This window comes from Phoenix dactylifera, chromosome 6 (assembly GCF_051530095.1).
Source record: "Phoenix dactylifera cultivar Ajwa chromosome 6, Ajwa_hap1_PhDact_Kaust_v1.1, whole genome shotgun sequence".
Taxonomy (NCBI): Eukaryota; Viridiplantae; Streptophyta; class Magnoliopsida; order Arecales; family Arecaceae; genus Phoenix; species Phoenix dactylifera.
In genome coordinates this window covers 3,679,375-3,698,206 of record NC_143195.1, presented here as the reverse complement: position 1 = coordinate 3,698,206, position 18,832 = coordinate 3,679,375, and the positions used below count along the sequence as shown (strand labels likewise).

General features: G+C 41.3%; 1 non-coding gene across 1 annotated transcript; it reads right to left on the bottom strand.

Annotated features, from left to right (window-relative positions):
- Nucleotides 1-16,318: 16,318 nt before the first annotated feature.
- Nucleotides 16,319-16,424, bottom strand: LOC120105989 (small nucleolar RNA R71). The gene has a single exon (XR_005508236.1). It is a non-coding gene; the product is annotated as a small nucleolar RNA R71 (small nucleolar RNA).
- Nucleotides 16,425-18,832: the final 2,408 nt, after the last annotated feature.

Sequence of the window (18,832 nt, the reverse complement as noted above, 5' to 3'; positions counted from 1 at the left end):
CCAACTTGGGCCCAGTCTAGCCTGGTTAGGTCCAGTTAGGTCATACCCTATATGGGCCCAACTTGGGCCTATTTGAAATCCGAATCCGAAACCCGAAACCCAGTTCAGACCCGAAACCCGAAATTTGAACCCGTTTGGCCAATAAATGAAATTTTGCAGTTAAGCCCTTGGCAGTATATTATTTCACAAAAGGGTCTTCTGTAATTTGTATTTGATCCCTATAGAAAAGATTTATTACATAAAGGTCCCCAACTATATTTATTTGCTCCCTTTACTCAAGCTTTATTACGAAATAGTACTAGATAATTAGGTATTGGCTCCTGAAATGAATTTTTATTGTATAAATGAACCAATTAGAGGCCAACCTTGGGGCCCCTATTGGGCCAGGTCTATGCGGGCCCATTAGGCCGTGTCCGATGTGGGCCCTATCGGGCCATGTTCATTATGGACTAACTCTAGGCCCTGTTGGGCCGTGCCCAGTAGTATTATTTCTGAATTTTGCTTAGCTCTAAAATTAACAAGAAATTAATTAAATTCAGGTGAACCTGATCTGCCTATCTGAAGTAGGGGTTAAGCGAGAAGAGGTAAGTAACTTAATACTCAAGTGTGATTTCCAAATTGTTTGTTAAATTGATTAAGTTTCGATATATGTTTTGTATTCAATAAAATGGGTCTGGCATGTTAAATTTTATTTGAAAATCATGTTATATGCTCTGAAATTCGTGAAATATGACTGTATAGTTTATGAAATCTATTTTTATATATATGCATTCTTAGCATGGCTATGATCTGTTCTGTTCTGTTCTGGCCCCGCGAATGGGACTATACGTTGGACCTGTCGACTTGTAATCTGTGAGGAACCGGTTTCAACATCGCGCCACCGGTAATTAGAATAGTGGTTTCTGGACACCGTTGCCACCGGTGACTAACAATAGTGGTTTCTGGCACTCTGTGCAACCCACGCCACTGGGTTACGTGGCCGTAGCCTATCATGTTGAGATTCCGGTATCAGAGTTTTCAGAAAAATGATAATAAGTTTTGAAAACAGCAAAACGATGTTATTTATGATTTATTCCAGACATTATCTTGTATTTTTATCTGATACGCTCTGACCCCACTTTGGAATATTTTGTTGCTTACTGGGCTAGTGTAGCTCATTATTTTATTTTCTCTATTTTTCAGATCCAGAGGCTTGATCGCACGGGATTGGGAAGTGCGCCAGACTTTTCGATTATTACTTCAGTTATTAGCATTTTAGCTTTTTGGGATTTTGTACGACTGCTTTTGAATGATTTTAATTATTTATGTCAATTTTGAACATCCGTGATTGCTCCGATATGTTCCGATGCTTTGCATGCCTGTGCTGAAAGTTAAATATTTTAGGTTCTTCGATGTTTAGTATGCCGATTTTTTTTTTTTTTGAAAACCATGGCTGAAGCTGATCGGGTTGCCTACATACCCCTTCACAAGGGGGATCAAGCCACATGTAGTTCTTTTTAAGTTTCAAAAATGCAGCGAAAAAATCGAATCAAATAATTTAATTCGTACATGCTTACAAGATCAAATCTAGAAATCAGCATTGTAAGAACACATAGGATTATGCCGAAATCGTTTAAACAATTATGCTAAAAACTTTATGCATGATTAACTATTAGATCTGAAAGGTAAATACTCTATTCCGATCAATCTCCGAATATCCATCAAATGGATTCTGGAAATAACTCCGTGAGGAGCCCCAAAGAAGGGTAAAACCTCGAAAAATCGGACCTAGACCTTGACTCCAAAATAAAAGATTAATATAGAATTAATACCTTTTATGATGGAAAAAACTTGTGGATCTGATCCTTGACTTCGCAGCCATGCACACGAATGGCCTCTACGAGAAGTACACGCGAAGCCCTAGGTAGATCGTTTTCCGCGGGAGCACTAGCTCGCACAGGAATATTGTAGTGGCTGAAGCTTTCTCCTTCTAAATCTCAACTTTTGATTATTCTTCAAGGAGATGGAAGATGGACGTGAGGATGAAGGAGAAGAAGGGATGGAGGCCCTCAAAAAATTTTTTCAGAATTTTTTGAAATCTCTAAATATTGTATATCTTGAACCCAAGGCATAGGGGTCTTTTATAGCCAAAAGACCCCCCTACGCCTCACACCTAATTTAGCCAATTAATTTGGCTGATAAAATCCCCAAAAATTCTGATGGTTTGGTAGCTAAGAGGAGATAAACATATCCAAATTTCGTGCATTTTGGATTCCTAAAAGATAGGAATTCATACATCCAAAGTTCAGCCGCAGACCACCCTATTTCATGCGTCATGCAATCCCTATAAATTAGAAAATTCATATAAATCTTTCTAGAAAGATTTGAGGTACCATTTTTATAGAAAATATAGCCCCACGCCTCCTCTCTTCTTATGCCAATTTTCAGCCAAAAATAAATAGGATACGTGTGGAAATATTGGGGACAAATCAAAGTGTCATTCTTCTCCAAGAAGATAAGGATGGGTTCCTAAAATTTAGGGATTCTTCTCCTTATCCAATTTTGATTATTTGGACTCATAATCCTCATCAAATAATGTCTTCTAATTGATTTAGATCAAGCCCAATCCAATTAGGTCAAGTTCCATCAATTGGGTCAAGCTTAATCTATTTGGGTTGACCCAATCCAATTTGGTCAAACACTGATGCAGCCCAAATTGAATCCTATTCAATTTGGTTCAACCTAAGCCCAATTACTCAATCAAATTGAGTTCATTAGCAATCTAATTACTAATCAATACTCCAATAAATCAATAATTATTTTAATGCAACTTTTGCTTGGGATAATTTGTCAATCGAATTGACCAAATTACCCCTGAATGATTCTTAATCATCAATCAACCATTTGATCAACCTAGAAACTTCTATGCGTGTGACCTCATAGGTTTGAACCTAAGCCAGTAGTATAGGAACGTCTTCCTATACTAATCAATGTGACCATCTAGCAATGGTACCCGACGTCCGGATAGGCCAAATATATGCGAAGCAAATATTCTGGAACCCTGGACTATGGTTACTGTATAATTCAATCCCTTTGACTCCTAATGCCAGGATGACTTAGAGCTCACTGTCAACCCTATAATTAGTACATCCATTATGTGATTAACTTTAGATTTTTCGTGACTCCTCACTGGGATTACCCTGGCCAAGATTTTGCTAAATTAATCACAAGACATTATCTCCTGTTTCCAGAAGGGATCAATTCCATCTCGACTCACAACTGACTACGCAAGTACTTGACTGCACCCAGTGACCTTTTGTCACTGAATTACAAATTCAGGTAGTCCGGTACCAAAGTACAGTGAGTTGCTTGCTAGTCACAGGTTGCGATCTCAGGTCGGAGGGCCAAACTTATACCCATATCCACTCGGAACATCTCTTGACAGTAGAGCGTTGGTCACGTTCAGTGAAATGTACTCCTACACTTCACCTGTGTGGCACACCAGTGTCTCCACACTCCTTGGTTAAGAGGACAACCAACGTATATATCACACAACGACCTAATCTCGATAATGTTGTCGTCCTGGTAACAGTATATCATTTGATCGCGAATAGTTTTAAGGACTTGAAGATAAATCCTTCTTTATCATAAAATAAGTCCTAAGGACTTCATCATATAAGAGTTCATTTAAAGATGTACAATGAAATGATGAATAATGCCAAATAACACTTTATTGATTTGTCAATTCATTTATAAAATTCAATCATCAACATGCTGACGATTGACATTTAGGATACTATTCCCAACAACTCCCACTTAGCCTAAAGCCAATCGGCACAGTATCTAATACCCATCTTCGACTTGTGTTCGTTGAACTCTTTGATGCTGAAGACTTTGGTAAATGGGTCAGCTAGATTTTTTTTTGTGTCGATCTTCTGAAGATCAATATCACCTCGTTCGACGATCTCTCGAACCAAGTGGTAGCGACGTAGAATATGCTTGGTCCGTTGATGTGCTTTGAGTTCTCTTGCTTGAGCTATGGTTCCAGTATTGTCACAAAATATAGGCACTGGACCATCAATGGAGGTTGTCACTCCAATCTCGGTGATGAACTTTTGCAACCATACAGCTTCCTTGGCGGCATCAGATGCTGCGATGTATTCTGCTTCACATGTAGAATCTGCCACTGTATGCTGCTTGGAACTCTTCCAGCTGATGGCCCCACCCTTAAGAGTGAAGATATATCCTGACACGCTCTTACTATCATCTTGATCTGACTGAAAACTTGAATCAGTATATCCATCAAGTTTTAAGTCAGAATCACCATAGACAAGCCACTGGTCTTTAGTATTTCTCAAATACTTAAGGATGGTTTTTACAACCTTCCAGTGGTTGCTACCTAGATCAGACTGGTATCTGCTCACTACTCCTAGTGACTATGCCACGTCTGGTCTAGTACATGTCATGGCATATATTATAGATCCCACTGCCGAAGCATATAGAATTCTATCCATACTCTCTCTTTCTTGAGGGGTTGTCGGACAATCCCTTTTAGAAGGTTAATTCCATAGCCCATCAGAAGATAGCCTTTCTTGAAATTAATCATACTGAACCTCTTCAGTATAGTATCAATGTATGTGGATTGGGATAATCCAAGCAATCTTGTAGATCTATCTCTATAGATCTTCTCCCAAATCCTTCATGGCAAATTGAGATGATAGCCAAACTTTTATTCCTTATAATGCAGAAATGTCATTCCCGATTAAAAGAATGTCATCCATATACAAAATAAGAAATATGATAACTGAACCATTTGCCAATTTATAAATGCAAGGTTCCTCTTCATTCTTATGAAGCCATTGTTAGAAGTATGCCCTAGAAGCCAATTTGGCTGACGCATTATTTTATTCTAGGACATAATTTTGTACTTGACTATTTATTATTGAATAAATAAAAGGCATCTTTTTCATTCATGTTCTTATGTGTCCATGAATCGTCCAAGGAATTAATAAGATGATGACGCATATTCTCAAGAGTTGAGAATTTGAGGCATGTGTCATTGGTGATTAATTCCTGAATTGCTCCGATCGATGGATCATCACGAGGACGGTGATTGATCCGCTGAGATTAGTGCACATATTGCTTTCTTTGATGGACAAGTCTTGAGTCCACAGTGTAGGGACACTGGAGCAATTGTGCAAGTGCTTGTTAGAGAACAAGGAAACTGAGCGTGACCAACACAAGAAGTCACTTGGATGTCTATCCACTCGTCAGTGACTTGCTTGATGTTGCAGTAGTGTGACTGGTCCTTTGACCTGCGATGCTTCGGCTACTCACAGTGAGGTTATTGTAGTTTGACTGCACAAATACATGGTCTCTAGCCATATGGGTCCATGCAGTGTAGATTGGTTGCAGTAGGTTCACTGTAGGAGTAGGGTATGCATCTACAAGGAATCTATCGACCTTGATAGATAAGGAGAGATCCTATGTGATTTATAAGACTGAGTTCGTAAGACCTCGGTCGGGGCAGATTGCACAGTGGAGAAAGAGTTCTCTGCTCTCGAACTTAAGTCGAATAAATCTTGACATATGACAGACGAAGGGGTTTGACGAGTTATCCATGACCTCCGTCTTGTAGGGATCCACGATAGAAGGACTGTATCACATGATAACTGCACCTAGAGGTTCATCATTCTATTCTGCTGGGTAGCCACTACATGCTGCTAGGTGTCACTGGTGGATGGTGGGACTCATAGGAATTATCTTGATGATCGATAAATCCTAATGAGTAGAGTTGGAATCATTCCGACCCATTGAAAGGAGTTTTCAATGATATTGTGATAGAGATCACAATATATCTCACTACCAGTCAGAGTAGAACCTATGGGGTCACACACACTAGAGGCATTGACCGATCCGATGGTTGAATCGTGATTAGGAATCACAAGTAATCAATTCGATTGATAATAAGTTGAAGAAGGAACAAAGGGAATTAATTAATTGGACTTGAAACAAGAGTCCTACTTGGAGTTGGATTCTTGGAGTCCTAATTGGATTAGGACTGGGATTCCTACTTGGACTGAGAATTCTATTTGGAGTAGGACTAGGATTCCTATAATTCTAATTAGATTAGGAGTTTTGAATTAAATTTGGATTCCTACTTGGAGTAGGATTTCTAGAGTCCTAATCGGATTAGGACTTCGAATTCAAATTAGAGTCCTAATTGGATTAGGACTAGAATTAAATAAATCCTAATGGGATTAGGACTTCTTAAATCCCAATTAATTATTAATCTAATGAATCAAGATGACTCCTAATTAGATTAGGATTGAAGGGTTCAATTGAGTCATGGCTCATCAAGTTCTAATTGGATTAGGACTTACCTAGATTAAAACCCAAATTAGTTCACCCTTGGTCCAAACCTAATTAGATTAGGACCTAACCAAGAGTGACCTTCCTAATCCTCCTTAGAGGAGGATTAGGTTAACCATGAAGGAGGGGCACACGCCCCTCCTCCTTTTCCTTGCTTGGTGCGGCAAAGAAGAGGGGTCGGCGCCCCTCTTGGAATTTAATCAAGGAGCTCCTACAAAGTAGGAGCTCCACATGCTATTTAAGAGGAGGCGTGAGGCTGACCTAGTGCATTCATTGAAGCCCTCTCCCTCTCCAATTCGTGGCCCCCTCTCCTCCCCTTTCCTTGGTTCAGCCGCAAGCAAAGGAAGAAAAAGAAAGGTGGCCTCTTCATCCTCCCTTCTTCCTTCCAACGCAGGGAAAAGAAAGAAGGCTGCAGGGGCTTTGATCTTCTTCCTCTCTTCATCCTTCTTCTTCCTCCTCCCAAGCACAATCAAGGGTTGATTAAAAGGGAGGACATCAGCCATCAAAGTTATCTCTGCAAGGGAGCTAGCACCCCGGGGAGATAGAAAGCTTGGATCGGTTCCTGCTTCGTGTGGATACCCGTAGAGGCCGGGCACTTGAACGGCTTCAAGCGAACCTTCATCCAAAAACCACGATCATCAGTTTGCGGTGATCATCTACCCGCACAAGGTGAAGATCTGATCTTCTAATGTTTTTAAATAGTTTTTAATCCTTATCTATCTACGAACGGTTTTAAACAACGTTAATGCGATGAACGGTTGATCCCGCGCATGCCTCTTCCGCTGCATCTGAAATTTTTGAAATTTTTCTATGGCATGGGCGGGTATTCTAACAGTGGTATCAGAGCCTAGGCATCGTAGATTAAAGTAAGAATTAATTATTCATAGGCTTATTAGATCTGAAATTTAAATGATTATGCATGCTGAAAATTTTCTGCATGCAGATTTTTTCTAGGATGCTGATTTTTGCATTCTGATTTTTATGTGATAAAAAGATGATTCTAATTGCATTGTTAATGGGATTACAAAGTTTAGAATCATGATTAGCATGATCAGCAACCTATGTCATGAGATAATCAATTAGATTTCATATCTGAAAATTATAATTGTTGCATGTGGTGATGATCATAGAATTCAAACCCTTTTGGTATCAAATGTAATGACCTGCGATGTGATCTGTAATGTCATGTAATTTTTCAGATGCTTGCATGCATCTTATTTGATGTTTTGAGAGGCCTGCGTGCCTCCTAAAAGGGGATGTAATTTATTATTATTTTTATTTTACATCTGGTTGTAATTCTGTGATGTGATGTACGTCAACGATCAAGTTGAAGACAAGGCATGAGATGAACGGCGATCCAAGTGGTTGATGGTGATGGGATCAAGAGTTGATCAAGGATCGAGTCAAGGAGGCTTGGAACCAATTCAAGAGTTGAAGATCAATTGATCGATTGACGTGCATGTGCTTGTAATACGACCTAATTATAATCCATGATCATCACCTATTTAAAGTTTAGCTTTATTTGATGCTACGATTATAACTGCCTGTGATGTGCCGTTTGCATGTGATGTGAATGAGAGTCGGGTAGATAGGTTTACATGTAATGTAGCAAACCCAATGAGACCTAAATTAAAACCTCCTCAATCAAGTCGAGAGTGAACCAACATGAGCGAGTCATATTAGATTAATTGATCTAATTGGTGTCCAAGGAAAGCATGAAAGGTGGTTACTTAATTAGGACCTTACTCTCTGAGTAAGGGGAGCCTCCCACCTGCTAAGGGGAGCCTCCCACCTGCTTACCTGGCCAATTGTTCGATTACCTCTTATGAAGAGCTCAAGTTGCAAACGCTAAGACTTGATTAACCAATATTAAGTCAATAGGTCTTCCACTGTAGTAGAGCTGCTAAGGTCTTTCTGATGTTGATTTGTCTCGGCTGGATACAGTGGGCAAGTTGCATCGGGGGGCTGGACCTCTCTATAGACATGAGATGTTGTAGGGTAAAGGTGGGGTTGGGAACCAATAACTGTTAGGTGAGGACCCAATGACGACTTTATTCCTACGGTTATACGGTGGGTCTGACTTAACTAAGAAATGGGACCAATAACTGTTAGATGAGGTCTACATGGCTTAGAGACCAAGTTGCACTGCAACATGCTTGAGAAGCATTGTACAAGAGTTGTACACTCATCCATCTATGTGTCACCAATAACTGTTAGGTGAGGTGCCATGTAGATTGGTGAGACCGCAGTACCTACTAGAAACCCTAGTCGCGTAGGATTTCTGTTTTCCTACCAGAGGAGTGTGAGGAATTCTGTTGCCCAGAGATGGTCACCCAAGAGGGGGGTGAATTGGGTGTTTTAAAAGCTTTTGACTAATTAAAAATAAAACACACGAATATATGCACTAAAGTAAAGAAGGAGGAATGAGAAAGGTCAATCGCAAACACAAGGTTTTATAGTGGTTCGGAGCTTCCACTGCTCCTACATCCACTCCCCAAATCACCTTTGGAAATTTCCACTATAATCCAAGATTACAGTACGGTAGTTTTGCGAGTTCACTACCCAACTCGTTGTTTTACACCGGGCTCACAACAAACCCTAAAACCCCCAATTTCACTTAGGCTTGGGACGCCTTTTCCTTATTCCAAGTCCCTTGACTGGAACAAGCACCACAATGAAAGAGTTTACAAAGGAAAAGTAAAGCTCTAAAACGCAAATATGACAATTATGAACAATAGAACCCGGAAGAATCCTTTTGCCGTTGGAAGCGTGAGAAATGTTGATTCTTCCGATGTGGACCGCGTAGGGTTGAGTGTGAGCTTTGAATCCCGAGCGTACGAGAGAGGTTGAGCTTGAAATCACTTGGGAAGCTTGAAAACACTTGATTTCTTCACTTGAATGCACTCACTCCCTTGAACTTTTCTTTCTTACTTTTCTCTTGAATGATCTAGCTTTGGGTTGGTGAAGAGTTGTTGAGAAGCACTTAAGAGGTCCCTTTTATAGCCCAAAAAAGCAAATATAGCCGTTAGAGACAAAGTAAAAAGGATTTGAAATTCAAACCAAACCTGAAAAGCTGTCAGTCGCGTCCCAGGCGCTCCGGGGACGTCTCCGCTTCAACGAGAGACGTCTCGGCTACAAGATTTTACTTTTTACGTTGTCTGGGGTCGACTCGGCACTTTAAGGGGACGTCTCGGCTTGTTTGTACTTTTTGAATGGGGACGACTCCGCTGCTTTGGGGACGACTCCGCTTCTTTATCTCTGAAAAACATGTCCTCTGGAATTCCCTGAGAGAGTCGACTCCGCTCCTTCAGGGGACGTCTCGGCTTGTTTGCACTTTATGCATGGGGACGACTCCGCTGTCTCCTTTTTACTTGCGGGGACGACTCCGCGTACAGTGGGGACGTCTCGCGCATATCTCTTGAAAATTGTCTTTCTGCCGCCACTGAGAGAGTCGACTCCACTACTGAGAGAGTCGACTCCGCTAGCGCGGGGACGACTCGGCAGGTGCCGGGGACGTCTCCAAGTGTCCCAGTTCTTCCTGTTTGTGCCAGAGACGTCTCTGAAACTATCCGGAGACGTCTTGGCTGTCCCTGATCTGTTTTCTTTAACTCAAAATATTCTTCAATAAATTCATAAAAATTATGGAAACTTGCCTAGACATTTCTTAACAATATTCTCAATTAATCACATGAATTCCTCAATTAAATTGTTAAGATAAATGGAATTATACTCTAGTGTTTTGTATTCATCAAAATCCATTAGGGGGTCAACAATCTCCCCCTTTTTGATGATGACAAAACACTGAGTATATGCAAAAATTTGAAGTTTAAACATATACACAGTATTTGATCAGATGTACAAGTATAATGTTTTGATTAGAGCTAGATACAGTGTGCATAATTGCATGGGATTGAACTTTATAGCTCTTAAGCAATTTTAGCATATCAACTGAATTTGAATCAAGTTAAAATGAAATATTGATGCTGAATTTGAATCAAGTCAATATTCTTCAATTTTATCTTTTCTAAATCAACTTTGGAGTATGATTATAAATTTTGCATTCCATATTCAATATCCATATTGGTTCTTTCTATATATCTACTCCCCCTTTCAATTATATCTACTCCCCCTTTCAATATCTCCATATTCAATATCTACTCCCCCTTTTTGTCATCAACAATGAAGGGGACAAATTATCATTAGGTGCTTAAAACTCAATTCATAGTATATTATAATTAACCACTCAAGGATATTCAAGTTATCTTTATTAAAGAGTTCAGCATTCATTTTACTCCCCCTTTGATATTCAGGTTGTGCTCCCCCTGTTTCATATGCTTTGATAAGTTGTGCCAAATTTGAATACATAATGTATGTTATGAGATTCTTATGACACATCAAGAGGCACATTCATATTTACATATACAGAGTTGGAAATGTACACAGGGTTGCAAAAGAAATTGTATGTCATTCATATGTCATTGTAAATCTTCGAAGTCAGTACATAGTCAAAAGAAGAAATCATTACAAGTATTGATTTCTAATACAAAAAGTGTTTCAAAACAGCCTAGGATTTACAAAAAGAAGAGCCTGCAAAATGTCCCTCATCGACGACGTTGCTCATGGGCCCTACCAGCTGTATTTTGTTCATAAACCTTACAAGCTGCATCTATGAATGCATTGATGGAATCCATGAGGGTCTTAAATTGATCTCCCTGTGACTTGTGGAAACCTGCCACAAGTGCTTCAAACTCTATGATTGCCATTTCAATTCTTCCTCTGAGTTGGGCAACCAAGGTGCCCACGTTGCCATCTGGTTTTGTCAGCTCTTTGAGACTCTTGGAAATGCTCCTCAAGCTGTCCTTGAGCTCTATTGATCTGATGGTCTGGGTGGCACCCACACTCATTATTTCTTGTGTTGTAGCTTCAATTTGACTTCTAATATCCTTCATCTCTTGTAGAAGCCCTTCATGTGAAGCTCTGATGGGGGCCAACTCTGTAGAGATCATGGATCTCATCTCCTCCCTCATCTGCTGGCAAATGGCAGATGCTAAGGTGCGCATCTGATCCTCTGACAGGAAGGAGGGCCCACTAACTAGAGGAGGTGGTGGCATGGATGTGGAAGGTCCAGCTGAGCTGGAGGGTATATCAGGGATATCCAAGTGGCTAGGTGGAGGAGAGTGATGGTCAGACTCATGATGTGGGTTCTCGGGCTCTAGGATTTGGGCTTTTCTCTTTGGTACCTTCACCCACGACCCATCTATCTTATGAAATTCCATTCTTCTCATTGTGCCCTCATTATAATAGTCGGTGTTTCTCAAGGGCTTTGCAGGTTCATTTGTTGGAATGGGAACTTTGAAGTGTTTGAAAACTAAGGTAAAGATCATGCCGTAGGGTAAACTAAACCTAGAATACCTATGACATAGGGCAATGTAGTTTAGCATAAGTCTAGGGAGGTTTAGGGGTATCCCTAGTAGGATATGGTGCATTATAACTAAATCTCGCTCCGAAACAAAATCGAAGCGACCGGTTTTGGGAAATAGGACCCGGTTGACAATACTTAAAAGAAGTCTCATCTCTACATTTAGGTCCTGGGAATTGACAACATCAAGAGGGCCGCAGTCCTCTCTTCCTAAAAGTAGATTTAGGGCTGATTCCCTTTGGGGATGTGAGGTTGGAGCCTCACCGTCCTTAGGGATTTGTAAGACAGTGGATAGGACATCTTCATTGACTTCTACTAATGTCCCTCGGACATATGCAGTGTACCCTATGTCCCCTAAGGCCATATTGCTAAAAAGTTCTCTAACTAGGCCGGGGTAGGTCGAGGTATTGAGGGTACAAAAGTGCTCCCACCCTTGGGCTCGGAGTCTCTCTCCAATAGAGAACCCCTCATGATCTAAAAATGAGAAATCTATGTACCTTCCGGTCGTGACTGTGCGATTTGCACAGGAAATAGTCGTGGTTGGCGGAGCAACCGGAGGAGACGGCGCGGAGGGTTCTTCCCGCCGTTCCTCACCGTCGGCCGCTGCCCTAGGTCGCCTTCCACGGGTCGTCCTAGCCTTCTTTGGTGCCATGGATGCTAGGGTTTGTGATGGAGAGCAAACGGAGGCTAGGGTTTGAGGTGGAGAGCAAATGGAGGCTAGGGTTTTTCGTTTTGGTCGGGGATGAAGGAGAAAGCTCGGGTCGGCTCGAGCTATTTCGACCTATTTTAAAAGTCCTCATTCGGTCCCCGAGACGTCTCCGCGACTAAGGCGAGACGTCTCCCCTGGGGGGACGTCTCTGCGATTTGCCAGAGACGTCTCCGGCACTGAAAAATTTCAGACTAAATTCTATCTTCTCCCAATTTTTGTTTAATCACCCTAATCAACATGATCTCTTTTGATAAACTTAGAGTGAATTTGTTTGTGATCCTCCCCCTTAATGATACATCCTATAATAATTTGATAATAATTTTTGAATTATTAATATTGAAATGAGGAATGTTTGACCAAATTTCGAATACCTATTGATAAGTGCTAAATAATGTACAAATTTATCTATTTTACATAGCACTTATTACTATTGTTATGCACATATTTTAAATATTAACAAAAGAAAATGTGTTTCCCCTCTCATTTCATTTGAATAAATTATTAGAGGTAATTCAAGTTTGGTTTAATTTTCTATATTAATTTAGTCTAATGTGTGTGCAGGTCGAGTCATCCCATTCACGAACTAGTCTCAATCTGTTCCATGTGTGGACTACTTTCTCCCACATGTGCATGAAGCTACCCATTCCTTTGTCCACGTCATATTTCCCGTGTGCACCAAGCTTCCCAACTTAGCAAAACAAAGGCCTCTCCCATTTTCTCCACGTGTCCAAACTTTCTTTATTTTAGATTCAGAACAAAGCCCTTCCAACTTACCCGAGTGGACCCCAACCACTTTTCTAAAAAAAAAAAAGAGAAGAAGAAATATAAATAATAAAAAAATTCAAACATCCTACTCATTCCCGTATTCATCTTCCACATTATTTTATTTTATTTTATTTCTTCTCTTCCCCTGTTTCAGAACAAGCCGCATGATCCTCCGCATCCTCCCCCGCTTCCGCGTTCAAAGAACTCCACCCAGCCGTCAGCATCCAAGCTCCCGCTTCCAATCAAGCACCCGAAGAAGGAAACCCATCTCATCTTCTCCCGTTCACGCCATCAATCCCGGAATCCCAGCCATCAACAGCCACCGTGCCAAGCCGTCCGCATCCTCAGCGTCCCCACCGCGTGCCAGATCCCGTGCCAGCAACGCTTGTCTCCAAATCCTCCGCAATCACCGAACCTCCCAGCCCCTCTTCCGTGATCCCGACGATCCCGCACTGCAGCCAGCGACCATTCCGAGCGAGTAGAAGACCAACTCCTCCGCGATCACCGTGCGTATCAACCAGCAAAGCCAGCAACGTCTCCAGCCAGCCGGGCGTCTTCCGCATCAGGCATCCGCCTGCATCCCCGCCTCCTCACAGCTGCCGTTCTTAGCGAGCAAAATCCGAGATCCACGCCCTCGTCCCAGCTCCTTCCGGATCGGCGTCCGTCTCTAGCTCCTTCCCCTTCTCCGTGATCCAGGCATTCCGCATCAGCCTCCCAGCGATCCCGCGGCACCCCTCATCCGGAGCCATCCCCTTCCGTTTCTAGCCATCAAGGAGCACGAGATCCGGCTATTCTCCTATGGATTGACGCCTTTCGCCCCATCCATCCGCGATTTTCCCTCCAGCATCACGCCCCGGAATCAGCCGGCCGTGATCTCTTCTCCCTTCCCGAACGAGCACTCCGGACAGCTATAAAAGGAGGGGGCTGAGGCGTTCGGAGAGGGGGGGGAGGCTCGGTGGAGAAGAAAGAAACAGGGGGGCTCTGTTTCGGTGAAGAAGAAGAAGAAAGCCGAGAGAAAGAAATAAAAAAAAAAGAAGAGAGAGGGGAGGAAAGAGAAGAGTCTTGGATATTTTGGGAATTATGGGAGGTGATCAACTTCATTTGAGGATGGGAGGTCGTCCGGAAGCCATGCTCGGCTAAACATCTAGTCTAGGGCTGGATGAAGCCCTAGCAATGTATCAGGGCATTGTAGTTCTTATTTTTATTATTATTTTGGAGCTTGTTTAAATTCTTATTTTCAATGAAATATTCCTTTATGATATTTAAACTTTGAGCATGCTAGTTACTAATCATGTTTGCTAAAGTAGTCTAAGATGATCCATGCCTAGGAAGATGAAGTGTGCTGCATCCTAGATTAGCATACTTAGGTAGACACTTCATGCTATACCGAAGATGGATCTTCCTAACACTCTTTATGTTTTTATTTTAAAAGGCTTATAGCCAAAAATTGCATGCCTTCCAAAAGATAAAAATTAAGAACACAATCCTTGATGCAATGCTATGTGGTGGATTCCAAACCCTAGATCTATTTACTTTGATTAAATTTCAATTCGTACTCATAGATTAATTTAGTTGAATCAAGTTAGCAAATCCTTCTTTTTGATTTATTTTTAAAAGAAAAATAACTTGTCTCCAATCCCTGTGGACCGACACCCGTAATCACTATCCTACAGGATACGTGCTATTGCGTGGTTTATTTTCAAAATTGAAATAACCGATCAATTTTTGGCGCCGTTGCCGGGGATTGCTAGCATAGTTATTTTTCTTATTAAAAAATTATTTAAAAATTAAAAAAAAAAAAATTCTTTTAAAAAAATTTCTATTATTGTTACTTTTCTTATCTTCTTTTTCTCCCTTACTAATTTTTATTTATATTATTTGATCAGGAATCGAGGAAAAAATCTGGGATGATCAAAAGGAGAACTGCCGGAAAAGAAATGTTGTAGAGGTTTGCAAAAAAAAAAAAAAAAAAAAATTAAATTGCTGGGGAAATTCCCTTTGGTAACCTCTAAACTTTTCTTATTTAAATTAATTATTGGTTTGAAATTTTGTGGTGATTGTTTGATTTTAATTATAGCAAAATTGTGAATGCATGCTTGATACACATACACAAATCAATTTGCACATAGTAAGGGCAATCACCCCAACAAGATAAGAGCCGGATTTCATCACCGGACTCTTGCCCAACTTAGGTGAACTCAATCTCACATAGTGTCATCTTTAATTAAAATCAATTAGACGTTGGCTCCTAGGGACATTCGAGCTCAATAGGACGAAGATCACCGAAAGTTGCACCAATTTCGCTCTGTGGCTTAGTTGATGTCTAGGCAAGCTTTGTCCCTATAAGGGAGACAGTTCATCTGTTCGAGGCAAGTGGGTTTTAAGTGGGACCTTTGCGAACGCATCGTGACCCCTCCACTTACCTGGGAGCTTACCTGGTCAACTCGGTTCATTAGACCGGATTGGAGGCTTAGGTGACCTCTTCAAACCAGTTAGGAGCTGTCTAGTGATTTTAGGACAAAGACTAGGATTGATATGCTTTTCTCTTTTATTGCATGCTTGATTGATCAAGTACTAGTGTATGCACGGTAGTCGTTCTAGAGTACAAAATCTATTACCTTTTGACCCTGAAATAGAACGAACCCTTAGGAACATTCGAGCTAAGATCAAAACATTAGGATCATCCCCACCTCTTAAGATGGCTGAAGAACAACCCAAACTCTTGAGGGAATACTTTACTCCCACTATTTATACTTTCCCATCTTGCATTCGATTACCTGAGGTAGCAGCTGTACAATATGAAATAAAGTCTAGTGTGATCCAAATGCTCCCATCTTTTTATGGGCTCACCAATGAAGACCCATATAAACACCTAGATGAATTCCTTGAGATTTGCACCACTGTCAAGATTCAAAATTTCACTGATGATGCTTTAAAACTTAGATTATTCCCCTTCTCCCTTAAAGATAGAGCCAAACAATGGCTGAATTCTTTAGAAGCTAACTCAATTCGTTCTTGGGATCAAATGCAACAAGAATTCCTTAAAAAATACTTTCCCATAGGAAGAACGAACCAGTTTAGACGTGCCATTACAAGCTTCTCCCAAACCGAGGGAGAAGAATTTTATGAAACTTGGGAGAGATTTAGGGACCTAATCCGTAAATGCCCTCATCATCAAATACCTAAGTGGCAGCTAGTGCAATGTTTCTATGACGGTTTGACGGAACGAAACCGTCAGATGATCGATGCTGCATGCGGGGGGACTTTCATGCTTCGAAATGAGCATGAAGCATGGCAACTATTTGAAAATCTTAATGAAAACTCCCTCCACCATGCTTCGTGTTCTCGTCAAGCATCCCCGAATTTTCAAAGAAAAGGGGCCATTTGTGAAATAAGTCATTCTATGGACCTGTCTAGCAAGGTAGATGCATTGTCCCATAAGATTGACCAACTAATGATAGGAGGACAGGTCGTTAGTTCTTCCCAAGCACAAGTGTGTGCTATCTGTTCTAGCCCATCGCATCCTATTCATGAGTGCCCCTCAGCACCCCAATATCCCGAACTCGTGCAAGAACACATCAATGCTGCCCAAACACAGCCCAGACCGGGTAATGATCCATTTTCCAATACATATAATCCGGGATGGCGGAATCATCCAAATTTTTCTTGGAGGCAGCAAGCTTCTAATACCTCCCAACCCTTCCCCCAAAATTTTCAAAACCCTCAGAATTTTCATCTCTACCGTCCCTCAACTCAATTTCAGCATCCTCCTCCTCCAACCCAAAGAAATACAGCCTTTGAGGAGAAGGTGTTGACTGCCCTTCAAGGTTTGGAGGCAAATACACAACTATTGCACTCTCACACACAATCAATTGCTAAGCTAGAATCCCAAATGGGTCAACTAGCCAATGCATTAAATAAACGAGAGGAAGGTAAGCTTCCAAGTCAACCAATGAGTAATCCTAGGGGACAATATGTGGCTCAAGAAACCCGACTAAATCATGAGCAAGCCAATGCTTTGACTACCCTAAGGAGTGGACGTATAATAGATAATAAGGTTGAGGAGGGTAACAATAAGGAAGATGAAGAAGAGGAGAGGAATGTTTCACATGAAAACCCAAAACCTTCTTCAGCTAGTCCACCATCTGTCACAACCCATACTCCAAAGGCTCCATTTCCTGAAGCACTTAATGCACCCACTCCCTTTGGCAAGAAGGGAACTTCACTAGAAGAGATGATGGAGGTGTTCAAACAAGTTAAAATCAACCTTCCACTTCTTGATGCCATCAAACAAGTTCCCTCCTATGCCAAATTTCTCAAAGACCTTTGCACCCAAAAGCGAAAATCTAGGACACATGTGCCTAAAAAGGTCTTACTTACTGAACAGGTAAGTTCCATTCTCCAATACAACACCCCTCCAAAATTCAAAGATCCTGGCGCTCCCACTATTTCCTGTGTCATAGGAGATAACTCCATTGACCGAGCGCTCTTAGATCTAGGGGCAAGTGTGAATCTTCTACCCTATTCAGTCTATGAGAAATTTGGGTTAGGTGAATTAAAACCTACCTCGGTGTCCTTACAATTGGCTGATCGATCTGTGAAGATACCACGGGGGATGATTGAAGATGTTCTTGTCAAGGTAGACAAGTTCTATTTTCCAGTAGATTTTATCGTCCTTGACATGGAACATGTGCCCAACCTAAAAAAACAAATCCCTGTGATTCTTGGTCGTCCCTTTTTAGCAACAGCCAATGCATGTATCAACTGTAGAACCGGGGCAATGGATATATCATTTGGGAACATGAAAATTAAATTGAATGTTTTTCATGCCGCTGACCAACATGTGAGGGAAGACGAGTGTTGCCTAATTGACGAAATGGATGATCTTGTAGAGGAAGCCCTTCCCTATATCTTAGCAGATGACCCCTTAGAGGCATGTCTGGCCCATTTTGACATTGACAACTTTGATATAGACAAGGCCATAGAAGAAGTTAACATCTTACTTGACAATCAATCTCCAGTGAGTTCCCTTCCTTGGAAGAGCCGACCTGAACCTCTTCCTCCCATTGCTAGCGCGCCACTTTGTCCTTCCATTGATTCACCACCTAAACTTGAGTTAAAGCCACTTCCAACAAATCTTAAGTATGCCTTTCTAGGACCAGAAGATAGCCTCCCTGTAATTATCGCAGCCAACTTATCTACTGAACAGGAGGGTAAACTTTTGAGGGTGCTAGAAGAAAATAAACATGCCATAGGATGGTCTGTGGCCGATTTGAAAGGGGTTGACCCCTCTGTTTGCATGCATCGAATTCATCTCGAAGATGATGCAAAACCTACCCGAGAAATGCAAAGAAGACTCAATCCTAACATGAAGGAGGTAGTCAAGAAAGAAGTGGTGAAGTTATTAGATGCCGGAATCATTTATCCAATTTCTGATAGTAAGTGGGTGAGTCCGACACAAGTGGTACCCAAGAAATCAGGTATTACTGTGATTGAGAATACGGAAGGAGAATTAATACAAACACGCACAACCACGGGTTGGCGCGTGTGCATTGACTATAGAAAACTTAATTCAATGACTAGGAAGG